This window comes from Mauremys mutica, chromosome 9, assembly GCF_020497125.1.
Source record: "Mauremys mutica isolate MM-2020 ecotype Southern chromosome 9, ASM2049712v1, whole genome shotgun sequence".
NCBI classification, from domain to species: domain Eukaryota; kingdom Metazoa; phylum Chordata; order Testudines; family Geoemydidae; genus Mauremys; species Mauremys mutica.
This window is the reverse complement of record NC_059080.1, coordinates 95826319-95850009: the sequence shown is the minus strand read 5'-3', so window position 1 is coordinate 95850009 and position 23691 is coordinate 95826319. Positions and strand designations below refer to the sequence as shown.

Sequence of the window (23691 nt, the reverse complement as noted above, 5' to 3'; positions counted from 1 at the left end):
GAACACCCAACCCAAGGGGTTTCCTTGTGATTTCAAATTCATTGCAGCTTCAGCTCAGAACAAGCATCCAGTCTTATGGGGCCTCCATAGGCTCAGTTCTTCCAAGCCTTCCGTAAGGATTGGGGCCTTCTGCAAACCAGGGGTGCTAATACCTCAGTTGAATCAGAAAGAAGGCCCTGAGCCTATGTAAAATCAGGCTATTTATCCAAAAATCCTTTCTTTGTCTGTTGGGCCTTGGAGAATCCAACTGGAACTAGTTTGGGCAGTGCGTCAACCCCCTGTTTGCAGAGGCTAGTCCCAGCCCCACCCCTTCCGCCCGAGGCCCCGTCTTACCCCGCCCTTTCTGCACTCCTTCCCCCACCAGAGCCCCGAGTCTCCCACCGTGCCTGGAGGAGCCCAGCTCCAGCTGCCCCAAGTCCTGGCCCTCTGGCCACCATGAATCTTGGCCCACCAGCAAGCCCAGGCTGCTGGCCAACCTGCCCCAAGTCCCGGCTCTGAGTCCTGAGATGCTGGCTGGCCCACCCTAGCCCCAGCCCCCACCCGCTTGAAGAGAGAGGCTGAGTGAGAGTGGGAAGACAAGCAGTGTGGACAGGGCCACGGGGGAAAAGCAGGATACAGGAGTGGGGCCTCAAGGCAGAGCTTGGGCAGGGCCACACCTGGCTGTTTGGGGAGGCATAGCCTTCCCTGGCCTATGGATACCCGCTGCCCATGGGAACTAGTATATGCACACCTCTCCTGGGCTTCACGGGGCTGATAACAGAGGAAGTACATTACCATCCCCCACCTGCTAGAGGAGTTACATAAAATGCCACAACAGACAACTGCATTTTGAAAAATACAATGGACCCCAAAGGTATTAAACCCAATTCAATAAGGTTTAACTTAATTCAGTAAAGTTTATCTTAATTCCATAAGACTTGTCCAGGATATTGTCAGTCTGTCACAATATCAGCATCTCCTTCTCTGGCCTTGACAAATCCCATCTTGCCTTGCTCATATCTATCCCAAATGCAGCTGCCAAAATCCCTAGCTTGTTGTTTTGACCATGTTATACTTTTCTTTGCACTTCTTCACTGGCTCCCTCTTCTCCATCCCATCAAACAGAAACTACCTGGCGTTACTTTCAAGGCCTTTACAGTTTATCCCCATGCAACCTATCATTTCTCAGAGGCTATCATGATTTTGCCTCCTGCCTCTGATTGGCCAATGATGCCAGCCTTCATTGCCCACTTTAAGTTCCCTTTAAACACCTACAGAGACACCACATTGTCCACCTTCAAATCCTCCCTTAAAGCCCTCCTTTGCCATGATGCACAACACAAATAAATAATAAACACGTAAGTTTAAAAATGGACATTTTGCAAGAACCCTGACTGGCAGAAACACAGGCCCCGATTCTTCTCTTGGTTATCCTTGTGTATGTAAATCAGGAGTCAGTCTGTTGAAGTCACACTTACCCCTTTGTCAAACCAGCATTACTGATGCTGGAATCAGACTCCTACAGCACCCTTGACAAACTATGGGCATGATCCTCAAAGGAGCTTTCATAGAAGAAGCAAAACATGAAGTGCTATAGAAATTATCATCAAGGGACTTGCCGGGCATTAGTTGATGCTCACATAAACAAGGGCTCAATTCTAGATGGGTCAATATGAACCTACCGCCCACTACTACAGTTCTGCCTGCAAAGAATGCAGAAGTTTCACAAGGATTTCCATACAAGTAATGGTATGTCCACTTCTCTCACTGAGGCAGGTTGGATTTGGAGCTTTGCAGCTATAGCCTGTGTTAAAGAGAGGGTTTAGGAGAGCTGGCTGAACATGAAAGAAACCCTAGTTCACAAATATCTTTGTGCAAGAACACCAAATTCAGTTTGCTGTGACTTGTAATGTCCTATTATTGGTGTGTGAGTATCTGGACAGCCACTCGATATAACTGATGAAGTCTGAGAATCATGAAGCTTTGTGAATTTCAGCACAAATAATATTGCCTCCACCAAAACGCTAGAGAGCCTGTTATACCTCCGTCGCTGGCTTGAAAGGTTTCAGTCAGGGAGCAGAAACAACACTTACCACGTGAAGCAAAGAGAAGAAATGAACAGTAGCATGAGGTGAACATAGTTCGTTCATTCTGGATGGTGAACGCTCAGCTTAGTATTGGTGCATGTACAGGCTAAAGGGCCAAATTTGTAACAAATATTCTTCTCAACGTATCAGTTGACCAGAGGTAGTAGTTCATTTTAACCTGACTTGGTGAGAGATGTGGACATATCGTTACTTGTATATAAGTCCTCGCGAGACTTCTGCACTCTTTACAGGCAGAACTGTTCTAATGGATGGTAGGTTCATTTTGACCGATCTGGTACTGAGCCCTTGTTTATGCGAGCATCCACTAATGCCCAGCAAGTCCCGTGATGAGCATTTCTATAGCAAGTCATGTTTTGCTTCTTTACCTTTTGAATTCCAGGTGCTGCACTTGAGAGTCTATTCTCCCCTCATCATCTCCACAGACATTATTTGGAGCTGTGTCCATGCCCAGAGGTTAGAATACTCCAGATCCCCTATCTATATTGGCCACTGCTTTGTGCACCTTCAGTTTTGCAGAAATTTAGAAATAACACTCTTTCTTGATACTACCATGAATCACAACACATGGCACATTTAATTTGTTCCATTTGAAATTTGATTTTTCTAGGACAGAGGGTAAAGTATAGAGATATCATGTCGACCAGCTTTTTCCATAATTTGGAAAAGCTGATACAGTTTGTCCACAAGGTGTTGCTGTTTACTAATGTATCTTGTTCAGTGTAGCAGCTTCCTACAAATCCCGATTCAAAAGTAACACACAATGTTTTGCTCTTGCGGGGGGGTTGGGGAGGAAAATGAAAATGGGCTGCCAGTGACAAACCAAATTAGGACAAGCCTACAGTTACGAGAGACTTCGTGGTCTGGTTTCAAACTATTTCCTAAAATCATTTAAAAAGCTGTTTGTGATCAGACACCCTTCTGTACTCAGGAAACATTTTGTTTTTTTTTTAAAAGAAAAAATAAACCACTTGCCATTCACACAAAACTGAGAGTCTGGCTCAGATTTGGTCATGGAAAGCAGCATGAAGAAAATGGCATTGGTATGAAATCAGCAGCAGTCGAAAAAGCTAACAGAATGTTAGGAACCATTAGGAAAGGGATAGATAATAAGACAGAAAATATAATAATGCCACTATATAAATCCATGGCATGTCCACACCTTGCATACTACATGCAGTTCTGGTTGTCCCATCTCAAAAAAAGATATATCAGTACTGATACAGAAGGTCAGCAAAAATGATTAGGGAAATGGAACAGTTTCCATATGAGGAGAGATTAAAAAGACTTGGACTGTTCATTTCAGAGAAGAGACAACTAAGGGGGATATGACAGAAGTCTATAAAATCATGAATGATGTGGAGAAAGTGCATAGGGAAGTGTTACTTACCCTGTCACATAACACAAGAACGGGGGGTCACCCAATGAAATTAATAGGCAGTAGTTTTAAAACAAACAGAAGGAAGTACCTCTTCACGCAATGCACAGTCAGCCTATGGAACTTGTTATCAGGGGATTTTGTGAAGGTCAAAAGTATAACTAGGTTAAAAAAAATTAGATAAATTCATGGAGTATAAGTCCATTAATGGCTATTAGCCAAGATGGTCAGGGATGAAACCTCATGCTTGGGGTGTCCCTAAACCTCTGACTGCCAGAAGCTAGGACTGGACAACAGAGGATGGATCACTTTATAGTTACCATCCTGTTCATTCCCTTTGAAGCATCTGCTGCTGGCCTCTGTCAGAAGACAGGGTACTAGGCTAGATAGACAATTGGTCTGACCCAGCATGGCCGTACTTAAGTGGGACCAAGAAGAGAACAAAAACTGTCCTTGGTCTCTTCTGAGTAGAGCCAGATGGCAAATGGATTTCCCATCCCATGAAACTTTTCAAAAAAATGTTCCCATCCTGAAACAGACAAAAAGTCAATCTTGAAAATTTTCACAAACGAATAATCGGAAAGATTTTTGAAATTGGCTCAAACAACACATTTCATTTTGAAACATTTCACTGCAATTTTGATGGTTTAGAATAAATTAAAATTACAAAACAAAGAATCTTTTAGAATACACACACGGAACTTTCTGTTTCAAAACTATCATATTGGGACATTTTGCCAGTTTAAAAAAAATCAAATTTTTTTTTAGAATTGGGAGATTCGCTGAAACCAGCCCTCTGTCTCAAACAATTTCAGTTTCTACAAATCAACATTTTTCAGTGAAACAATACATTGTTGGGAAATTCCCAACCAGCTCTACTTTTGAGTACAGGTCCTGGAGTGCTCAGTGCTTTCATTCTCACTGAAAAATGGACCAAATAGTAGTAACACATCCACTCATCTTTCCATTTACAAATCCCATATTATTCTACAGCAATAGCACCAAACACTGCTCCGTCACTACCCCAAGCCATAGGGTTTGAGACCCATTCTGTACAATATTTTAAATATTTTTTATGAATGGCTGCTACTCTTGCTTCCTATAAATCTACTGGCATCTCCATACTTGTTTCTAAAATCAACTGCTAGCCATATTAAAGTTTAGGCAAGATAACTTTCTGGAAAAACATCCTAAGGCCCAACCAGGGTTGAAAAGAATCAAACTTACTAAAAAGCACACAGAGTCTGGCACCTGAGATGTCTACAGCACCTTTCCTCCAAGGATCTCTGATCCTTCAACTATTACCTATGTATTACAATACCCCCATTATTGTTTGCCATGTTGCCATGAGCTATTTTTACTGCTCTGATGCAAGCTCTGTAAGCCTGAGTCTATAGACATGGGCTTGAGACTTTCTGCCAGGTTCTCTCTAAGGATTTCTGCTTGCTGTGTAGAGCTACCCACTGAATCCACAAGCCCACGTCCAACAGACTCAGGTTTACAATTCAGCACAGACAGACCCTTAGGCTCCACTCATACTAATAATACATAGTTAGAGACACTGCCTGCCCCAAGGAGTTTGCAATCCAAGTAGACAAGACAGACATCAGGACTACCATTATCCTCATTTTTGCAGCTATGGAAGTGAGGCATGACGAGATTAAAGCAACTTGCCCACGTTCACACAGGAAGTTTGCAGCAGAGTCAGAAACTGAACCTACATCTTCTGAATCTCAACCCAGTGGTTTAACCACAGGACCATCCTTCGCTGTAACCTTTTCCATTGTCTTATTTTTATGTTCCATTTTGGACAAATAACAAATAAAAGTACCGCTAAGAGGAGTGCTTCTCAATATTGAGCATTCTTTCCTGAAATGTGGCCTCTGTGTTTCAGACTGCATTTTGAAATCCAACTGACATAATTGATAATTGCATAAAAAGCTCTGGGGGTTGGACAAGATAATAGCAGTTTTACAGGAACCTAGAAGACACTGAAAACTTTTACGGGTTTTTTTTTATGTATAATTATTATTTTCCCCAGTGTTTCATGTTCTTAGTTGTTGCTGGCAGAGTTTCAATTGTAGGGTGGACAAGGGTGTTATACGAGCATTTCTCGAGGTGGATTTGGGGCAGGATCCTAGGTAAATTGTATCACGGGGACCCTGGTAACAACAAGGCAATCCCTCACCATGGTCTTGCAGTGCAGATGGGATGGAACCATGTATAAACTGTGTCCCCAAATTAAGCTACAGCTCTGCTCGACTTTCTCCAAACATATAACTGGATCCTCCTGCCACAACGGTTAACACAACATATAGGGGCCATTGGGATCTTTGTGAATAGCGCCTTTTCTGTCTTTAATTTCTATGATTCAGTAGGAGGACCAGCAAAAACCTCACCACCTTTCACTCCAAGTGCAAGACACATTTCTTTGACTTTGCCTTCTGCAACATAAACACGGAGCAACATGTATAGTTAAATAAAAACCCTGCCAAGGCACGACACTCCACTGGCATACATTTCTCCCCCTGGGAAGAGGATAAGAGAACAACATGTGATTGTTGTGTAGTCATGTTTCTTAATGCACTACTGGAAGGCGCTCAGATGCTATGGTGATGAGTGTGGTATAAAAATCTATACAGAATCAAAGGGTGAGATTACCAGCCCTGATTTAAGCTAGGCATAGGGCAGAGTAACAGGGTGGCTTGTCCCATGGGCTGGGGTTAAACCAACCCTCATTACAGGATGTGCCCCACCTGAGTGGGATCAGGAACTTCCCTATAAAGGGCAGCAGGTGGCTGCAGTAAGGTGGGGGATGCTCTGGAGGCAGAGATCTGCAGCAGCAAGATTAGCTTTCGCAGAGGCTTTTAACGGTGCCCAACTCTGGGAACCCCCCAACTAACGGGAGAGAGATATTTAACTGGGATTGGGGGCTCGAGGGCCAGTGTGTACTTAGTGAATAAATTGGACCACGGGATGGGAATGTTTTAATTTCCTTTGAACTATCATGAGTTTGGTTACGGAAGGCTGTGAAGGAGACAACAGGAGGAGGGGAATGCTGCAGCGCTACCTCTGGCCATGAGGCAGCACTTGGGTGGTAGCCAGCCCTGTTACAAGCAGACCTGGACTGCAGCTGTTTCCCCTGCTATACCTTAGTCCTGACCTGAAACCCCCCTGAGCTCTCCTCAGCCACAAATGCCAGTTAGATGCCAAACATCTCAAACTGGGCAATGTTGTTGTGAGACAGAAAAAAAAAAAAAACTTCCCCAGAGACCTGGACTGAGGCCAACAAACTCATTTCACTTATGATGTGATCCAGATTTGAAACCGCGGCTCCAGAGGTGAAAGGCGGCAGCTAGTTTGTTTAATTCTGAACATTTGCATATCTCTTTCTCTTGCTGCATTGATATCAAATCTGCAACAATCTATTAAAGCTTTCATTTGAATAGCCATTATGCTCCCGAGACTGGATACCGGTCCCCTTAGGGGCTCCGAGTAATAAACAAATCATTTGTGGCACATGTGTTGTTCAAGCTTCAAGCAAGGTAAATGAAAAATATAGATTACAGTGCCTCAAGTCCTATCCATTTTCCCCTCTCGTCGAACGTTCTTAGATTCTTCAAAAGAAGAATCTAGCCATATTATTAGCAATAAAATGGCTTATTGCTGAAATTTTGAAAAGATTTAACAATGTCCTTTGCAAGAATTGTATTTCTCGTTACATAAATCTACAGGCTTTCAGGCAAGCCACCATCACAGCAATCCATTATTTCCTGCTGTGGTGGCATCTCCATGTTAAAAAGATAGAGATTCAGGGTTTTTTTCCTTTCTTTTCTCCTTCTCTCTCTCTTTTTAAAAGCCCAGTATAATCACCATGAAAAATGTTATAGACTCTCACTCTATCAGACTCACTTCATGCACTGGCACCAGATTCACAGCTGTTTAGGCCAGTAGGTTGGCCAGTGGCAACTGAAAGTCCACTGGATTGAGGGCAAAGGTTCTAACAGTACCAGAGGACTACAAGCTCCCCTCCACCAGGGGAGCTGTAAGGGAGACAGCACAACCTCAAATAAAAGGGGTTCTGCTCGCCATTGAATCACTGTATCTCCTCTTTCAGCAAGGCTTCTAGAGTCCTATAGAGTTCTAGAGAATGAAGCTGACTCTGATTGGTCGAATTTCCAAAAGAAGGGTAGCAATGGTAACCATCTTTCCTTGACGACTGAATCTCTCCTGCGGTGCAGCACGCCTGCCTTGCAAGAGTACAGGCCCAGGCACCCAGCTGTATAGCTCTACTGATGTTAACAGAGTGATGCTGATTTTCGACACCGAAGGATGTGGCCTGTATTTTTGACCTCTCTCCTGCAGCTGGGATGATTCTGGTCCAATGTGTCTTGCCTTTCAGGAGACATTTTTAAACCTGAGAAGTGTTGAGTAAACAGGGAATGGCATATTCCCAAACTAACATGGGCTATCTGGGAAGATACACGCTTAAAAAAAAAAAAAAAAAAAGAGAACATTAGCAATCGAAACTCTGTGCTGACGCAACCAGTGTTAAAATCCTGTGTTGAAAAATATGTTGTCAATTGCAGAGCAAGTTTCTCAGGTTGATATGGCAACTGGAAACACTGAAAATCAAAGCTGAGCAAATATTCTTAAAGGAAGAAAATAAACATTTTGAGGCATACTCTTGTTCCTGCTCAGCAGGGATTTAACATGCTCAGATATCAGGGTTCCCTTTTTTTATTTGCAAGCTAAGTAAAGAGCAGTGTCATGCCATGGCTATTGATTTCATTGCCAAAGTCATGGGCTGTTTCTTTAAGGTTCTGCAATAGCAGCTTTGGGATGTGTGTGTTACAGATCTGTAGTCATACCGCTTTGTTCTTCTGGACTTTTGACTCCCATCTTAGAGCCTCTTTATTGGCACCAGGACTTTCGAGGCAGCCTTTTTTGTCTGGAAGAAGGAGATGTGCTACAGAACTGGGACAAATTAAATCCATCCTCAGGCATGGCTCAGGATCCATGAAATTGTGATCTCTTCTCCAGGTGGATGCCACCTCAGGGCAGAAAGACCTTCTGGCCACCATCCAGCAAAGTACTTAACCACACGCTTAATTAACTTTAAGCATGTGAGTAGTCCCACCAAAGTCAATGGGATTACTCATGTGTTTAAAGTTAAGCATGTGCTCAAGTGCTTTGCTGGATCAGAGCTTCCATGTATATATACCCTGTCTGGCCCTTACCATGGGGTTTAAGTGGTGCATATGTTCCTAAGCAGGCCATCTGCACTGGGGTTCACTTCACTTTAGGAAATGATTGGTCTCCTGTGTTATAAGCTTGGAACCTCTCTCTTAAAACCCACAGCTCCCTGTGCTATTTCACTTCACCATTATTTTAGGAATCAGCTTTTCACTCCTTCCAGTCATTGTCACACTGTGAGCAGTATTGCTTGCCCGATGTCTGGGGTGTTGTATGTGATTATTGTCAGTGTTACAATTGTCATGTTAGCACAGGACACCTGGAAGAACCTGCCTTATGCTATGCCAGGTAATGAAGAGGACATAGCCTTTTGTTTTTCTCCCTCTCCAATAAATGCTGAAAGGAGACCCCTTTGACAATATTTTCAACAAAACCTCTTAGATCTGTCTGGAAAATGTCTTCTTAAGTCATGGTCCCATGAATCAAACCAGGCAATCAACTAATATTTAGATTTCTACTTGGAATTAGAAGACTTTAAATCAGCCACCTCAAGAAACTAAAGGGGCAATCAGCTCTTATTTTATATTTATTTTATTTTTCCTTTAAACAAAGGGTTGCTATTCTTTTCTCCTCCTGCAATGAAGTTAATAGATTTATTCATCAAGTTTTCTAAATTTAGACATCAAACTGCCGTTTCTCTCCCACTGCTAATTTTATTCTTAGCAGCACTTACATAAAGGCAAGCATTGCAAGATATGACAAAAACACTAACCTGCTGTGACCTGGAATGCACTGGCAGTGTAAAATACAATGAGAAAGACTGATGTACTACAGAACTTTTGCATCTAGTTTTCCCAATTAACTACATGTTTTACATGAGACTCCGATTTTTAATACTGTTTCTTACCTGTATAAGGATCTGATCCAGCTTCCCTTGGAGTTTTGCCATTAACTTCAAGAGGAGAAGGAGCAGATTAATAGGACCCCCCTTTGCATTAATTTGAGTGTTAAGCTTGGTCTTCAAGTCAATTGGAAGAAGACCAAGCTGATGGTGGACCTCTACTCCTACCCATTGTAACTGATGGACAAGAAGTTGAATCTGTTAACTTATTTGAATCCAATGAAGTGGGCTGTAGCCCACGAAAGCTTATGCTAAAATGAATTTGTTAGTCTCTAAGGTGCCACAAGTTCTCCTGTTCTTTTTAACTTGAGTATCTTGGCTCTGTTGTCACCAAGGAGGGAGGTTGCCTTGCTGATATGACACATTGCATCAGCAAGGCTATGGGTGTTATGCATGCTCTGGAAGCCTCTATGGCATCAACGCTACATATCAGCGTGGACTAAGATGCACATCTATCAAGCAGCAGCGGCTCCTATCCTTTTGTATGGCTCTGAAACCTGGGCCACCACAGAGATTCAAATGCGTCAGCTGGACACTTACAACATGAACCAGTGAGGATGAATTGAAGGCATACATGGTGGTTTCATCACATTCTGAACAAGGATGTCAGGTGTCAGATTAACCAGCCTCCAATGTCTTCCCAAATGACTCAACACGAGCTCAGGATGCTTCGACTTTTGCTCTATATGCTGGAGTCCATGCAAGCCCACCAGCTTTATGCCCTTGATCCAATAAAAGGTGGATGGAGAAGACCTTGTGGATGGCCTCACAAATGCTGGCGGGATGTTGTGGCTTCTGACCTCGCCTACCTCAGCCTTAATACAGGGCAGGCTGCAACACTGGCAGGAGACTGGGCTCTGAAGATGGGTGATCCAAAGTGTGCACACTACACTCCATGAGCAGGAGAATCAATGAATAAATGATGGTACTTATCACCTTGCAGAAGTGTTGGCCTCCCTTCAGGACCAGGTTGATACTTGTCGGTACATGACCAGTGTTCACTGCATGGGACACTGGCTTTTCACAGATTTCACAGGTTCCTGCTTGCCAAATTGTCAGTGTTTTATGTTGGAAAGAGCTGGTCATTCTTGCTTGCCTAATGCCAGCTGGGAAAGTTCCTGTGGGACCAGGTGTCTATCTGGTGAGAGCCCTGAAGGAGACCCTGCTCTTGCCACACCTGAATTCCCTAGAGAAAGAATCTCAGGCAACCTCCAAGCTCCTGGCCTATGAAGTGGAAGAGCACATGAGTGGCGAGCTGACATCAAATCTTGTTTCAAATCTTGCAAAACCTTAAACTTCCCAGGAATTTGAAACAATCTTCTATGTCATTTTTATTATTATTTATATTGCACGAGCACTAGCCAAGGATCAGGGCCCCATTATGCACTGTACACATGTGTAAGGAAGAGAGTGCTTGCTCCTAAGAGTGTACTTTTTTCTTGTCGTCACTTTCCATTGGTCTCTCTCAGGATGAGGGTGAAGCCCTCCTGGTGTGTCTGATTGGAAAACACCACTGTAAACTCTGCACGACAGCCTTTCAGAGAGCATGCGTCCTGTGCATTTCCACTGGCTCTAGTTGTGCCTCATTAGTTTAGGTTAATCAAGTGTTGAGCATCACTCAAGTCCAGGGAGCTACGATAGTCAATGGGATCTATTCTCTTCTGGATACACGCATGTCACACCCATTAGCATCAATGGGAGTTAAAACGCTCTTTGGAGAGAGACCCCAATGTGTACAACAGTGACAGATTAAAAAGAAATAATGGGGCTGGTTCAGCCCTGGAGTGATTAGATGCAGTTCTATTTTTAAATCCTGTCCCTTACACCAGAGTTGAATTTTACCCAGTGTGTTGTAACCTGGTTCAGGTTGGCAGTGACCAAAAAGTTGCCATCACCCTGTAGGTGCTTGGGATCCTATGCATAATGAGCTTGGTGTTCTCAATTCTGGACACCTGTCCACTGAGAACAACAAATAACAAAACCCACCAATCGCAGCTGTGGCTCTTGGCTCAGTAGAAAGGCCAAGAACCGAATGAGCATGGAGACTGAACCTCTCTAATGATGGTCACGCCAGATTACGGTTGAAGCCTATAGGCAAAATGTGTCAGGGAAACGGCCAATTTCGTGATACTCGTACTGTGGGTAAGAGGACTTCACTCTTCAGGGTTGTCAACATGATACTTTTCAACAGCTCTAAATTTGCTTAAACTGGGGACAGTGTGGAAACTCTGGGAATTGCCTAAGAAAGGGCCAAACTGAATGATGGTACAAGGTGTGGAAACTGCAAGAACTCTGGAGGGTGGATGTTTGAATATGTTATGTATTGTGGACCTGAGCCTCAGCTGCTGTAAAATGGCATAGCTTCACTGATGTCAATGTAGCTACACTGATTTACCCCAGCTGGGGATCTGACTGTAGATGGTACATCCTATATGAAAGATAACATACTGAAATGTATCCTTGGGGTTTCCAGGTTTGGGTGGTTATTTTTCGGGGGAAATATTGATTTTTACTCCAAAAGAGAATGAGCAATAAAACTGATCCGTTGAAAAATTATTTCATTTAATTTTAACTCAAATTGGAGTGCTCTGAAGCACTTTTACACCTGCCAATCAGCTTCCCCTGAGTATGGACTATTTTAGCATCTGTCAGTCCACTAACAATTTTCAGTACTGAAGATATTGAAAATGGGAGGCATTTCCAATGTACAGATTATAAAAACCTACTTTAAATTTTTGCTTGGGTGAAGGTTTGTCATTATTTAACCTAGAAACTGTTATGTTAGTTACACTAGGTCAAATTTATTCTTAATGTCACTGTTTTGTAATGGAAGACTCTGCATTTTATTATACTGGACAATAGCCCCAATTCTCCACACTTATACTAGTTTACACAGTGACTGCAGTGGAATTGCTTTGAATTTATACTGTTGTGAGAAGAGAATCAAGTCCAAAATGTTTATCTCCAGATATTAGAATATGGTAATTACACTGGTATCCTCAGAGTTAATAGCCACAATGTATATACCAAATAATTCTCCACATGTTAATTCTCCTTAATCCTGTTATCAGTACAGCTAGTTGGACAAACAGTGGGATAATAAACTAGTATTTATCATACACTTCTTTCAATTCCAGATTAACCAGGAGATTTCCCAAACACTAAGGGGATTTTGCTTTACCTACGGTGTGAAAATTGCCAGATAAAAGTGTATATGTGTGGGGGGAGGAGGGACCCCCAATAAACCACACCACACACACATGGAAAGATATTTATGCCCACGAAGTGTTGTTTTTTCCCCTCTCAAATCTGGGAGGCCCACGCATCCTCTTCTTCAAAGCTTGCAGCCAAAGGCAAACACCATGCAGGAGCCTGTGTATTGGAGACAGAGACAACCTGTCTATGTGTCTGATGTGTGGAATTTATTTCTGTACTTATGGATAGTTCAATGCAAGCCTCAAATATCTGGGACACCATCAACGCACAGAGCTAAGTTTTCGGAAAGGGCAGCAGATGTCTCCTCATACTTGCTACAGTCCCCAGATGCTGGGCCCTTTATCACCATCAGGATATTTGTCAAAAGATATTTTCCTTAATATTGCTACAGGTGCTTACTTAGTTCCAGATACAGACAGCTTCCCTCCGCCCCATACACCACTTTTCCCCCCCTCTCGACGTGTCGTAGCTTTATATGAGGCTAATGGAGCAAGGCAATGCTCAAACGTCAAATTAAACTGCACAGCTCTGTAATCACTCAGACTGACATGGCATAAAAGGATAATTAGTAGTTCATTACATGGAACATTGTTTGTTCAGCTAAATTGATTTCTCTCAGCTGCCCATGTTTTCTGTTTACTTAGTGAGCGCTCAACTGCACATTTTTATTTGTGAACTAGGAAATCCCTTCCTCTGAACTTTTTTTTTTTTTTATCAGCGTCGAGTTTTTAAATATAGTTTGCTTGAGGTGGGTGAACCTCTGAAATTACAGACAGGTGCACAGTAACAATTGCCAGTGCAGAGTGATGTGCAGTACAAAACAAGCTGTGGTTAAGGAGACCTGCCCAGTTCCCTCAAGAAAGGCCATGCACATCCATCTGCTTTGTACATGGAAATTCTTTGCTTGGTTGTTTGCTTTTCAACTTACAGTGAACTTCCCTTTCTCATATTTTTTTAAAAAAAGGGACGGGGGGAGCTATAAACCTGCCTCCCCCCGCCAGCACTGTGAACGGAAATTGGCAAACAAAGTCTTAAAGCCTCTCTTTTGCACACTGGGAGGCATAGAAAGGAGGGGGTTGTTATTTTAAGCGTGCTTTTCTTTCCACTTGCAATTAGGGTTTAAATGCAAATAGCCACCTTCAAAGCTTTCCAAACTTGCTACCTCATGAAAATCTAAATATTGATCCAAGTGACTTTCAGAATCTTCTCAGTGTCTGTGTTGCCAACTCTGGCACTTTTATCATGACTCTCACTATTTTGGGGGGTGTGTTTTTTTAAGAGCCCCAGCTTCTGGAATCATGTGACCACATCAGAATCTCAGCTTGCTTTTTTTTTAATGCAAGTTTGTAGCTCTCATGGCTGCACAGAAAAGCTTGGAACAGTGATCCTAAAGGCTCAGAACCAGAAAGAAAACAAACCAAAAACCATACCTTTTTTAAAAGTCGCATGGTTTTTCAGCCTCTCTCAATTCTGGGGACCTGTTTGAATGCTTGAGATTAGTAATACTGCCTATGCCATGCCAGCTAGGGAAGGAAAGGGAGTGTTTATTCCCGCAGGGGCAAACAGGGGAAAGACATGATTACTTCATTACTTCAGTGAAGTCACATCATATTTCCACAGGTATAAATGCAATCAGAATCTGGTGTAATGTCTCCCATTATGAATGTGTGAGAGTGGAGATGGGGGAATAGAGAATGGACATTCCCTGTTACACAGGAGGAAGGGGGAACCATGATGTGTTTTGGTCAGGGCTACACAGTGAGGGAAATGTTCCATCTCCACATAAGGCTAAAGTTGTTAGCACAGTTCAGTCATCTAAAATCTGCTGATACTCTACGTAACATGTCACTGGAACGCAAATGGCAAATCCTTCAGTAGTATTGTACCCTGTCCCTGGTGGGGCGGGGCCTCCTTTTCCTGGAAGTCCCCTGCAAAGGCACACATGGCAGCATGTGTGAACTGGCTTTGATGTGGGGAACATTTGGGTCTGGAATTTAGTTTTGTGCCTAACCCCTAGCTGTCTAATGTATAGCTATACACTTTGACAGTACCATCTCTGGTGATGGGTCCCTGGTTCAAGAAATGTCAGACAGACTATGAAAGGCAAGCCAGGCCTTCAGAAGATTTCACCATAGGATACTCAACCAGCACACCGTCAAACAGTCAATAAGAGTGATGATGTATAATACAGCAAAGGGCCTTTTACATGGGCATGAAACATGGATAGTTTACCACAGACACATTAAACAACTTGAAAAATGCCACATGCTCTATTCTGAAGGTCCACTGGCAAGTCAAAGTATCCATCATTAACATTGCTGAAAGATCAAAAACTACCGGCAATGATCATCAAAGCTTAATTTAGAGGGACAGGACATTATCAGAATAGGTGAGGAGAGACTCCTGAAAAAAGTTCTCTATGGCGAACTGAAACTTGGAACGTGCAGGAGGAGTGGTCAACAAAAACACTTCAAAGACACCCATAATATAATATGCCCTTATGCAACATAAATATTGATAACTTCGAAGATGGCACCAAGGACAGATACGCATGGCAATTATCAATAGAGGCTGTAAACACTTTGAGGAAGATAGACACAAAAAACTAATGGGAAAAAAAGGGCCACATGTGATGCCGTGTCTTCTGTGGGAGCCTGCACATTCCTATGTGACAACAGTTTGCAATCTTGCTCATCATGGATCGAACTGTATAGCCACACGAGAACATATGACGCAATCATGTCATGCAATGGAGAAACATACAATGGGTTGAACAGCAAACCCCATCCTTGAACCATGAGCTACTGAAGACCAGCTACAAATCCACATTTAGTGGTTTGATTGTGCCCTTTTCTGCTATCTCCACCGTGCTACCTTTTGACTTTTGGTGTTTGTAGGGCACAGAAACATTTTGCTCAGAGCAGTTCAGGAGCAGGCCTGGATTGTTTTTAATCCGCAAAAAAATGGAAGTTTAGATGCGCAGTTTATCCCAGCTACTGAATGCTTCTTCTGAGCCATTCCAGTCTGTCAGGCAAATACATATTAAAAAGAAAAATGTGAAAAATATATTATTACTGTTAGCAGATGCTAAGTGATCAAAAAAAGAACAGTTCAGATGTTAGTCAGTCACCCTCTGGTAATGGTTCCTACACTAATGTCCCACCCCCCAAGATGGCACAAAGGGTATGGCCAGAGTTTTCTTATTCCATGGCAATCCTCACCTGCTTTAGTTTATGCCAAAGATGGGGAAGATGCTTAAAGCCATCCTCCATTCTGAGCTACACCAAGCTCCCATCGGATACTCAAGAGCTAGACCAGGCTAGTACACCCAGAGTGGAAAAGCATAAGTCGTTTAAGTGGTTAAAACAAGACAGTTGTTGCATGTACATAACATGAGAAGACTCCATGTTTCTAAAACTAAACTGGCTCTTTGTTAAGGACAATATTTACAGAGATGCTGCAACTGCAACTAGTATTCAAGCCACATGCACAAAGACTTGTCTCCTGGCATCTCCTTCACACTCTTACCTCCTGCAACCTGTGCTCCCCCCTCCAACACCTACTCAGGTTTCTACATCTTTCATCAATTTTTGTTGCTGTTGTGTCTTCTGTGCAGTGTTTGCTGAGTTGCTCAGGCCAGAGATTGCTAGTACACAGCCCACCCTAGGGATGTGGCCTTTACCACCAGCCTATCATGACCTCTGCTAGGCCTGATAGTCTTCTAAGAGCGCTGGTCCTAGAACCTGTCTGCCACTTCTGGTTTGTGTTGCTGCTGTTGGTGGGGAACTTACTTCCACTCCACTGCTGTAATTCTGGTGGGTGTTGTCCTGTTGTATTGCTCACATATAGTCAGAAGAAATGAGGTATGTCAGTCTATCTCCTGGTTCTGGCCTTGGTCCCATGGGTCTATTGTCTGCCACTACTCCACAGTTGTCTTTGGTTTTGTCTCCACTGCCATCCCGAGTCTGTACCTACCTCAATATGACTTGCGTCCCACTGCAGATGGGACTGTGGCTTTTTGCCATTGCTTTGTGTAGCTATTTGATGGTGGGACCCAGACCAGCTCACCCATGTGTAGTGGGCTTAGGTCACTGGCTCCTTGGTTGTAGCAGACTGCCTGTCTAGCCCGGCATTTTCTTAACTGCTTCCGTGTACTGTCTGTCCTTCTTCTGATGGGCTGCAGCAGATTATCTCTAATGGGAAGCAGCGTCTCGTTTTTCCAGCCCATCAGTCCCTGTGCCAGGCTACTGTTTAGTTCCTGGGAGAGTGTATTGCAATGGTCCAACATTGCCTGTGATGGTCCAACATTGCCTTCCTGTCTATTTTGCCTCCGCCACCAGACTCTTGGCTGTCTTTACTGCCAGCTCTCTCTTCCCATTGGTTGGTAGGTACCTTAGATCCCATTTAGCTGGGAATCATTTGAAATCTGCTGCAGCGTACTGCAGCTCATTGTTTGAGGCAGCATGTCAGGTATGACATATGTTGCAAAATGCGCCTTCAGTTTCCTGATCATAATTCTTGCCTGAGTGTCCTCCAGATAGTCCACCTCCCACAAATGGGAGTAGTAATTTACTGTGCTCATGTAGTTATTATCATTACAAGTGAACAGATCTGTTCTGACCTTTGTCCAGGGTCGGGCTGGGATTTCATTAGGTTGTAGAGCTTCCTTCTGTTGCCGGCCACTATACTTTTTGCACACTATGCACCACTCCATGCATGAGCGGCGGGTAACATAGGCTGGGAGAGGCTGTGCCACCCCAAACAGCCAAATGTGGCCGTGCCCATGCGCCACCTCCCTCCTGCTTCCACTCAACGCAGCTCCAGTGACCAGTTTCCCTGTGGGGTGGCCCTGGATCAGTCTGTGCCACCTGTCCTCCTGGCGCTCCGGAGCTGGGGTCGTGCCACCTGTCCTCCTGGCGCTCCGGGGCTGGGGTGGAAAGGGCAAGGCCTCTGGTGAAAGGGGCAGGACTGGGGGCTTGCCTCCCCCAGCTGGGAGTTCACACACCACCCATGACTGTATGTATGCTTTCAACTTGGCATTTGTGCCTGGCTGGTAGAGATACTCCCTCGCTCATCTCAGGCATGCTTCTGTCCCCAGGTATGAAGTGTGTATCAGTCTCATTATGTCAGCTGCTAGGATTACACTTGAGCCCCTTTAAATAAAATCCCACATTCCTGACCTGGCAGTAGGGGGTAGATCAGACTGCACATCCACCTTGTGCCCAGCTGATGGAACTGTTCCAATCAAAAGAGCACAGCCAATAGCACCTCTTCTATTTGAGCATATTCCCTTTCTGCGTCTGTCAGGGTTTTACTAGCAAATGCAAAGGGTTGCTGGGCTTCGCATCAGTGCTGCTCTTAGGCCGCCTTCTGAGGCATCACGCTGTAGCCTTAGCCATTCCCCAGGACTGTAGTACTTTAGGACTAGTGCCTTGTTTCATGGGTTTCTTATGTATGGCCTGCATTTGTGCACCGGCCTCAGAACGGTTTTGTTGTGCATCACCAGCACTTGGTCCCATCTCTCCCTTCCTATTTGGAGGCATTTCTCCAGGGTTAGATCTGTTTCTCACATCTGCTGTAAGCTGGAATGACATGTCCCACAAATAATCCTGTCTTTAATTAGGGCATCTTTAATGCCTCCAAAGTTACATAAGAATGCCACAGTTGGCAGGTCTGTAATGTAAATACCTATTCCCTCTTCTGCTTCTTGTTTTTGGGTAAAAAAAATTGTCTCTCTACAACCTTATTCTGTCTGGGGACACAGTACTCATCAGTCACCTTTATAAGCTGTTTCAATGTTTTGGGCATTATTCTGGCAATAGTGTCTAATTCACTTCTCATCCTTCCCCCCCCCCCAAATGAGATAGGCAGAAAGCTTTCGCTTCATTGTCCCAGTTTTGTCTTCCATGATTATCTCTATATATTGACTCAATTCCTGCTTCTGCTGCTTTCATACTTCTATAAGTTTTTTTGGATGCAAATCAAGCTTTCCCACTGGTCTGAGTCCCTTCACGCTGCCTATTTCGTCTGTTTCTAGGTTTCTCTTTGTTATCCTATTAATCACATCTTCTCCTTGGTATGGGTCACACTAGACTGACTACTGCCACCATGTTTTATGTATGACATCCTAGGTAATAACATGAGAAGGCTCCATGTTTCTAAAACTAAACTGGATCTTTAAGGAAGCTATTGACAGAGATGCTGCAACTGCCACTAACATTCAAGTCATGTGCACACAGACTGGCTCCTGGTGCTTCCTCTATACGTTTCCCTCCTGCAACCTATGATCCTCCCTCCAAGTTCCATGCAGGTTGCAACAAACAATGAATGCAAGTTGGCCCACAGAGCTGGTAAAAATGTTTACAACTGGCCTGGGTTTAGATAATGTTTGGACTTCGTTGCCTCTGTGCATAACACCCCCTTCTACTTCAAGGCCTGCATGGTAACTTTGTGCTGGGACATTTAGAAGCTGCCAGGTGGCTACTCCCTCATCTTGTAGATCCAGTGGGTGAGAGAGAAGAATATAAAGAAAGAGAAGGCCCCTGCGAGCTGACAATCAAATATAGAAGTGTGCCAAATGGGTTTATATTAGTTGTCACTGCTGTATCAACTTCCATTGGCTCAGACCCAGTGAGTTAGGATTAAGATTTACGAGCCTAAAATTAGGCACCTAAATCCAATTTAGGTAATGCCTTGATTTTTCAGAAGTGGTTATCACCCACTGACTTCAATTGGTGTAGCAGGGTGTTCAACAGAGGTGATAAAAAACAAAACAAAATTTCCATCCTGTGAGAAATTCCAATATTATGATATTTGTTTCTGTCTCAAATCAGGAAGAAAAGTCAAAATATCAAAACTTTTCATGGAACAAGCAGTTCCAACAATTTTTGATCAACACATTTTGCTTCAGGTCAGATCAACCTTAATTTCTGCATCTACTTGAGCTGCCACAGTGCCTCATGGGAGTTGTATTTCCATGTCCCTAGTGCCCCCATTCTCTCCAGCTGCGGAGTGGGGATCATAGGACTATATCTCCCATGATGCTCTGCAGTCTCTCTGTGGTTTACCATGTTCTTGATGAAAAATTACGCAAAAATCAATCTTTTCCTATAGAAAATTTCAACAAAAGCCCATTTTCTAATGGGAAAATGTTTTGTTTGAAATTTTTCAACCAGGCCTAGTACTCAGCACTTTTGTAATTCAAGCCATTTATCTAGGAGCCTAACTATGGCCTTGGAAGCGTAAAGTTAGGCTTCAACCTTTGAAAGCCTCGGCCCCCGAGTGATGGATCATAGAATCCATGAAGTAATATCCTGGTAATAAGATAACCTTAGCTAACCATTCCCAACTTCTCCAGGCCCTAACTTAACGACAAGTATATTGCTGAGAAGAGCAATGCTGTAATTAATGTTAAATTTTTTATGATTGTGTGTAACATATAATCATGAAATTAATTTGTCTTTATGCCTTTCAGCTCTGCAGTCCAATATGAAGATCATAAAATGAATGAAGTGCGGGGAGCATAGATCTGTTCAAAATGTTATGTATTCACCCATTCTTGCTTCACATATTTAGCACCAAAATTGTTCTTATTGTTATTTAAAAAAAATAATGTAACCCATAAAGGTTATGCTAACAAGCTCTTTTGGCAAAAAGCACAGGAAGACTTTTGGTACCACTCGGAGTGCAGCTGTAGTGAAAAAGCTACTCACTTATGCAACCCCCCACTCCTCTAAATTACTATTTACTGATCTGGGAGCGTACAACTTCTGCCATCTCTCAATAATTAATGAAGTGTTAAAGAGACTCTGCTAAAGTTCATGCATCTGCTGGGGGAAACTACACACAGATAGGAAACGAGCCAAACCCACATTCACCCCACTCCTCCTAGGACAGGACTAGGGGAAACTCAGCACAAACGCTGATGTTTGTTCATTTTCTGGTTTTAGACCCTGACTTCCACACATGCTGAATTTAATGCATGCAAGTGGTCTCATTGAAATCAATCGGACTACTCATGTATGTAGAGTTAAACAGCTATATAATCTCTGAAGGACTGGGGCCTAAGATTGTAAGGTTCTTGAACCACATCTTCCTTATGCTTGTACAGCACCAAACACACCAGTGGAGGAGTGGGGGCGGGAGAAAGCTGCACTTTTAAAACACCCAATCCTGCAAGTTGCTGAGCATCTCCTTGGAGGTGGGATTTAAGGACTCTGCACATTGTAGGATCAGGCCCTGTGAGCTAGATTATAACTGGATGCTATAGGGGTAGGGTGACCAGACAGCAAGTGTGAAAAATCGGGACGGGGCTGGGAGGTAATAGGAGCCTATAAGAAAAAGACACAAAAATCAGGACTGTCCCTATAAAACCAGGACATCTGGTCACTCTATATAGGGGGTCAATGGTCCAAATTCTTGGCTGAAAATGTGTGTAACTCCACTAATGTCAGTGGAGTTGCATTTGTTTATGACTGTGGCAAATTTGGGCCAGTGTTTATTTTTGTCCAAATCTGCCACACAAAATGGCTGTTCCTACAGTATGTTTACAATATATCGCATAACAGAGCAAAGATTTTAAAAGAAGTCTACAGTGAAGCAGAAGAAAAAGGTAAATAATTGCATCTAACTGTATGGTATTTAGCCATATACTATTGTAGGGTTACTTTGCTGATATCATGTCTAGAGAATAAGACATCAAAAGTACCTCCATAGTTACAAAATGTACAATGTCTTGAATAAATATTTTGTCTTCCCCCACAGGCCCAGTTTGGAAATAGCCCAAGAATTAACTCGTTGTGCTACCATCTGATTTCACAGTGTGTCACCTCTAGAACTTTACATCATTAATCACTGACATGCTACCAGGCCTCAGACAAGACTAAGGGCTTTCCCAGGATTCCCTGCTGCTTGGCAGGTGAAGGAGTCACAGCCAAGGACTTTTTGAAATACAGCCCAGGTAGAAGACATATTAAACTGGAGTGGCCATTCCCAGGAACAACGGAACTCCCTAATCTGTTGTTACCTGTAAATCCCACTCCAATCACACTGAATAATTAAAAATCTGATTATTTTATTAACCTGAAATTTAAGTAGAAACAAAGACACCATAAATCACTGGGCATTTGTAAAAGTCACTATATTTCATGTGCAGCAAGATTAATGTTTCTCCTTCCCCTGCTTTACTTATGAAATGTAAATGTTTTCTAGTGGCCCCGACTTCTGGAGAGCAGAGCTGAGGATGTGTGCAAGGGCCGGGGAAAGGGAACTACAGGGGGTAGAAAACAGAAGTTAAAGAAGCAAGATGGCCTATTTTTATGCTATTTAATATGAAGCCTTTTTTTTTAAACCACTCAGCGGGAATAGCAAAGTTTTCCAAGTCATCACCTAGCAACAAACCCAGCAAAACATTTGCGAAGCAGTTTTGCATCGCTGCCATCATTGGAAGCACTGACTTGTTGAAGGCTGAATTTGCTATGGAGAGGAACTGAATGCTCTGTACTTATTCAGAGTGCTGAGACATGCAGTCTTTTTCCACTGAGAAGATAACTCATTAATGTATGATAAAAAATAAGCCATAACACACATTACATGTGGCTTGATAAGAGGTCTCAGCCAAATTTTTGACTAAGGGTCTATATTTTTAATTGAGAACAAAAATCAAATTCAACTTCTCAAGCTGTTGTTTTCAAATGTATCATCCAAGGTTAGATATTTTGGCTACAGGCACACTCTGAGAAATGTTAGGTAATAGGCTCAAAATTCAGCTGAAGATGATTTAATCTTAAGAAAAAATAATATTGATGGAAAATCCCTCCTCGTGAGCAGAGCAAATCTTATTTGCCAGGTCTTGGCTTCAACTCTGAGTTAACAGCTTAGTTTAATACATATTAGTCTCATGAAAATACACTGCCCCAAACTAAACTATTTTTCATGACAGTATCTTTAATGCCAATGGAAATTTTATTTAAGATGATCTTTTAAATATAAGATTTTCAAAGCTGATGCTATGGGCTTGAAATGATCAAACTTTCCAAAACATCATCGATGTGAGATGTTGCCCACTTTGGATTTTAATTCAATCACCCAAGAGCTTAACCAAGAGCTAAATACACCATGGAATCAAAAGTGATCTTGCTGATAGTTTTCAAGAGTGGTTATATTGTGAACTGTTCCAACAATGCAATTGGAAAAATTACTTATGGAGTCAGTGTAGTGGGTTAGTGGTGGTCCCTCCCCGTCCGGGTCAGTGGGAGCCCACTCTGCCTCACTACATCACTGGGCGTCACCCACAGTCGGGGAGTTAGCAGAGCACTGAACCGTTTATGGCTCTGGCATGCAGTCCGGGCAGAGTCTCTGGAACTCGGGCCCTCAAGCAGGGCTAAGCACCAACCAGTCTATCATTCCAGCTGCAGTCAAGGCAGAGCAGCAAACTGTTCGGGGCTCTGGGTTGCTATCAAGGCCGACCAGCAAAGGAGTCTCTGAGCCTTGAGCAGAAAAGGTTTATGAGCCCACTCCTCAGTCAGGGCGGGGCAGCAAATAGTCTATGGCTCTCACCTGTACTCAGAACAGAGCAGAAACGGGGTCTGGCATCCTAGCTCTGGAGGACAGCCAACAAATGCAGGTCTCTTGGCCTAGGGAGGGGAGGCAGAGGATAAGGGGACATGGGCCCACCTGACTCCACCGGGCTCCAACCCAGGGCCCTAACAGAGGTGAAGTGTTCTGCCCCGGGTCTGCAGGGAATCCAACTGCACTCACTGATCGTGTTTTAGGCAGCAATGCAGCCACACTAAGGTCGGCTACCTGTGGGCCACTTCCTCCCTTCCCCTTGGGATGTACCTGGTCCTCAGCTCGGCGGGGCTGCACTATGGCCTCACGGCGCGGGAGCAGGCAGGAGGCATCTTTCTCCTCCGGTC

The 23691-nt window shown here is 43.4% G+C and overlaps 1 long non-coding RNA gene across 1 annotated transcript in view; it reads left to right on the top strand.

Annotated features, from left to right (window-relative positions):
- LOC123377431 overlaps positions 1 to 20356 on the top strand; it is an 82231-nt gene extending 61875 nt beyond the window's left edge. The window contains exon 4 of the long non-coding RNA XR_006582208.1: positions 20250 to 20356. This is a non-coding gene — a long non-coding RNA (uncharacterized LOC123377431). The remainder of the gene's footprint in view (positions 1 to 20249) is intronic.
- The last annotated feature ends 3335 nt before the right edge of the window (positions 20357 to 23691 follow it).